This window comes from Zingiber officinale, chromosome 6B (assembly GCF_018446385.1).
Source record: "Zingiber officinale cultivar Zhangliang chromosome 6B, Zo_v1.1, whole genome shotgun sequence".
Classification (NCBI taxonomy): domain Eukaryota; kingdom Viridiplantae; phylum Streptophyta; class Magnoliopsida; order Zingiberales; family Zingiberaceae; genus Zingiber; species Zingiber officinale.
This window is the reverse complement of record NC_055996.1, coordinates 52,872,664-52,877,853: the sequence shown is the minus strand read 5'-3', so window position 1 is coordinate 52,877,853 and position 5,190 is coordinate 52,872,664. Positions and strand designations below refer to the sequence as shown.

Genomic DNA, 5,190 nt, shown 5'->3' with positions numbered 1-5,190 from the left:
GTTCTAGGATGGAGGGAGTATTTGTGAGATAAATTGATGTAAACTCTTGTGGATTTGTCATTTCTTTGTTTGTATGATGTTGCCTAGTTTGTATCGATTGGATCTTGAATGATTAATTGTGATTAGGGCTTAATTCTCATTCTTGATTGATTGTTTGGATATCTTATAGACTTTGTAGAGATTAACTCTCACTCGATTTTCCAAGGGATCCACGTGACAGGTGCAAGCCCGTGTAAGGACGTTTGAGAGATAACCTTGAAGGGGAAATGAGAATATTCAAGAGGGTAGGATAGACTTTATGATTCAATCCTTGTATCTTTATGGGTTAAGAAGCTATGAACTTCTATGTTGGTATCCGAGGGAAGCATAGTAATAGGTGCAATCCTGTGTAAGGACAACGTAGGTTCATATCTAATTGATCACATTTAGGTACATTTTCAGTCCTACGCCGGTTATCTATTGCAAGAGAGAACCGGCAACCTTCTACAAATATTAGACAATTGAGGAATAAGAATTGGTAAACTATATACATTCAAGAGATCTTACAAAGAAACCAAAACTCCTAGAACCTCCCTTTATCATAACTCAAACCCCCAAACTCTTGTTTGTTAATCTTTCATTTTAGATTTGTTTTTCATCCTTAGCATTTGAAACCAATTGATTAGTTGTTTAGCTAATTCGCTATGAGATATTTCTAGTGCTTATTCCAGTCCCTGTGGATACAATAATCTTTTATATTACTTGCGACATTTCCATACACTTGCGGAGTGTGAACAAGTTTTTGGCACCGTTGCCGGGGACTGCGCTATAACATTGGAGATTATCAATTGAGTTAGACTAAACATAACATTTCTATTTCTTTTCATTTGCATATTTGTAACTAATCTTTAGTTTTCTATTTTCATTTTCCTGTATACTTTCTAACTTCTTGGAAATTCTTTTGTAGCAATTTTAATTCTGCATTTCTTTTGTTTTATAACATTCCAATCTTACCTTTCTCTGTTTTTAATTTCTTTGTTTGCTTTAGTTTCTATTGCAATCTTGTTCTTGTGTATGCGAAGATCTAACTTTGCAGGAGAACTTTTTCCTCTTGACCCTGAAATTGATAGAACATTTCATAGAAGAAGAATTCTGCAGAGATAAATTGAAGAACAAGAGCATTTGAACATGGCTAATAGACCACTAAAGGATTATGCAACACCTTATGCTAGGGGTTTTAGATCTAGTATTTCAAGACCCTGAGTGGAGGCAAATAATTTTGAAATCAAATCTGCAATTATTTCCTTGGTGCAGCAAAATCAATTTGGTGGAGGACCACATGAAGACCCTAATCAACACTTAGAGGTCTTTTATGAAATATGTGGGACAATGAAAATGAATGGTGTTCCTTCAGAAGCAGTGCGGTTATTATTATTTGGGTTTTCTTTGAGAGATAGGGCCAAGCAATGGTTGAATTCTTTGGCTCCCAACAGTATCACCACTTGGGAACAATGTGAGTAACAATTCCTTGATAAATTCTATCCCCCAAGTAAAACTGCTCATATGAGGAATTTGATTGCAAGTTTCAAACAAGCTGACTCAGAATTTCTATTTGAAGCTTGGGATAGATACAATAGTATGCTCAGACAATGCCCTCACCACGGTTTGGAGAGATGGTTAGTGTTGCATACTTTCTATAATGGTATTAATTATCATGCCAAAGTGCCCCTTGATTCAGCTACTGGAGGGGTACTCATGAATAAAAATTTGGATGAAGCTAAGGAAATCATAGAGAGTGTAGCACAAAATCATCATCAATGGGCAAATGAAAGAAGTGGTGGTCATCCTTCAATAAACCCAATAACAAAAGCATCAGGAAAGTTTGATGTTGATGTAGTGACTTTATTGGCTGCAAAACTTGATGCTCTTACCAAAAAATTTGAGAACATGGGGACTAGTTCAAATATGGTAAATGTCATTGCTATATCTTGTGAAGTATGTGGGAGTTCAAAACATTCAAATGACTCATGTCCATTGGGAGCTATCACTGCACAAATTAATCAATTGGAGCAATGCGATGCAATCATGGGTTTCAATCAAAGACAGAACATCCCATACTCAAATACTTACAATCCTGGATGGAAAAATCATCCAAATTTCTCTTACAGAAATAATCAGGATCAAGGACCATCTATGGGGGCAAGACCAAATTTTCAATCTGGGCAACAAAATTTTCAGCAACAATCTTTTCAAGGCTTTCCTACATCCAAAATTGAAAAAATGCTTGAAGAAATTATCTCTAATCAAAATGAAATGAAGCAGGATCTATTGATGCTTACTCAGAGAATGGATAATTCTGAAAAGCATCAAAAGATTCACGATAGCCAAATTGCCCAGCTAGCTTCCTCATCTTCTAGAGCACCAGGACAACTTCCTGGAAAACCTGATGTAAATCCTATGGAGCATTGCAACATAATTGAGCTTAGGAGCGGACGGACCTTGGGAAATCCCCAAGTGACCGCTCAAAAATGGATGCAAAATGAAGAAGAGCTCTCTCCTTCTACACCTAGTCAGGTTTTTTATAATGAGGACAATACCATTGAGGTTGAAGAGACTCTTCCACTGAACCATCAGAGAAAAGTTATCCCTTTTCCCCAAAGACTCAATATGCTTAAAAAGGATGAAGAATTTGGCAAATTTTTGGAGAAGGTTAAAGAGATATGCGTTGAACTTCCTCTTATAGATGTTATTCTTCAAATGCTAAAGTTTGCCAAATTTCTGAAGGACATCATGTCAAATAAAAGAAAGAGAGGAGATGTAGAGACCATTGCACAAACTTAGGAATGCAGCGCTCTTTTGGTGAAGAACACTTCCCCGAAATTGAAGGATCCAGGGAGCTTTTATATTCCTTGCAATATAGGAACAGAATTCATTGAAAAAGCTTTTTGTGATTTGGGGGCAAGTGTTAGTCTCATTCCCTATTCAATTTTTAATAAGTTAGGTCTCAAAAATATTAAACTTACTACTATGGCACTACAACTTGCTGATCATTCCTGCAGGAACCCTATGGGTATTATTGAAGATGTGCCAGTAGAAGTTGGTGGGAGTATAATTCCCACTGATTTTGTTGTGTTGGACATGGAAGAGGACCCCAAAATTCCTATCATATTAGGAAGACCATTCCTTGCTACAGCTGGAGCAATTATTGATGTTAAAAATCATAAGTTGGCATTGGTAATTGGTAAGGAACGGTTGGAATATGATTTATCTAATGTCTCTAACCATGTTTCTTCACTTTTAAATGCTTGTAGCAGGGCAAGCAGTTACAAACTTGAGGAATGGAATTTCCATCCTCATGGAAGGCCACCTAATGAAAAGAACAATTTGGTGGAGGATGTTGGGAGGAGAACTCCCAACAAAAATGACAAATATGTCTACCCTCCGGGGGCAAGGAAACGAGAAGAATAAGTTGGATTGGTCGAGCTAAAGACCCTATACAAGCACTTCTTGGGAGGCAACCCAAGGGTTCTTTTTGTTAGTTGTATTTTGTATTTTCATCTTTATTTTGTTTTCACTATATTTTAGTTTTATTTTCAGGTTGAAATCTACTTCCATGAGCTGGCCATTCCTTCTTCATGGGCATGGAAGTATTAGAGAAGTGGATTAGGAGAATAAACATCAAATGGAGTAAAACAGGGCATGGTCGTGTATTGTACATGACCAAGCAAAGGATGCAGAGAAGGAAAAGGATCTGGCCGTGTCTACCAGACACAACTGTGTAAAGTTGCAGAGAAGAAAGGGAGCATGGCCGTGTACCAGACACAGCCGTGCAAAGAATCCAGAGAAAGAGAGTTCTTTGGCCGTGTTCCAGACACGGCCGTGTGGAGAAATCAGAGCAAAAGCTTGCATCGGTCGTGTACCAAACACGGCCATGTGCCAAATCCAGAGAAGAGAACTCAGAAGGCCGTGTTCCAGACACGACCGTGTGAGGAAAGCCGAGAAGAAGGAAGTTGTGGCCGTGTCCCAGACATGGCCGTGTAAAGAATTTCAGAAAAGAAGATGGGTATGGCCGTGTCCCAGACACGGCCGTGTGATGGGGAGTGAATAAGGCCGTGTAATGAAACATAGCCCAGGGTGTGGGCGGTACACAGTCGTGTACCGCCGCACATCCTCTTCTTTATCCTCTTTTCTCATTTTGCTATTTCTAAGGTTTCAAATTACTTCTTCTAACTTTTCTTTCTCATTCTTCTTGAAAAGATTGAATCGTTTCTTCATGGCAAATGTGATTAAGGAGACTTCATCCACGGGAAAAGGAAAAGAGAAGATGGTTGCAATAAAAGGGAGGAACTCTTGTTTTAAAGGTATCTCTAATAACTTTGATATCATTTTCTCTAGTGAAGAGCAACAACTTAGATATACTTCTTTATGTAAACGTCCTCTTGTGAGCACAAAGTTTATTGATGAAGAAACTTTGGAAACTCTAGGGTTTAGGGATGATTTGAATTGGTTATTTGAAAGAATAGGTAGGAATGGTTTAATGAATATGAAATACCCTACCTACCCTAGAATTGTTTTTGAATTTTTAAGCTCTATAGTGGTTGATAATGTTCAAGGTGGGGGTAAACTAAGTTTTCGACTGTTTAATGATGATTATGAATGGACATTAAGTGATTTTAACACTTGTTATGAGTTGCCTCAGAATGATTTGTGTACAAATTTACCTCAGTTTAAAAGTTCACGTTTTTGGCAACACATTTCTGAACAATCACATTTTAACCCTCATAATTCCAGAGCTCTTCACATTATTAACCCAATTTTTAAATATGCTTATTTGGTCATGAAGAATATCATATTTGGAAGAGAAGATAAAGAGGGATCGGTAAGACTTATGGATTTGTATTGCTTATGGGCAATGGTTGAAAGTGTACCAATTAATTCTGATTATTTCTTTCTTAAACATTTGGTGAAATTAGGAAAATCGGATTCTACTACACCCATTGTTCTAGGAGGATTACTTACTCAAGTGGCTTTAATATTAGAGTGTGATTTAAGTGAATTGGAAATGGTTGAAAATTCTTGTGGATTGGATTTAGATTCATGTTTAGCAATTAAAATGATTAAGCGTGAAGAACATGGATTTAGTCTAATTATTAAAAATGGTTTCCCTTTGAAATTGCCAAATCATGATCTTACTACCATCCATGATAAAGA

At 37.2% G+C, this 5,190-nt stretch overlaps 1 non-coding gene across 1 annotated transcript; it reads right to left on the bottom strand.

Annotated features, from left to right (window-relative positions):
• Positions 1-1,540: 1,540 nt before the first annotated feature.
• LOC121993434 lies at positions 1,541-1,646 on the bottom strand. The gene has a single exon (XR_006115279.1). It is a non-coding gene; the product is annotated as a small nucleolar RNA R71 (small nucleolar RNA).
• Between the last annotated feature and the right edge of the window lie 3,544 nt (positions 1,647-5,190).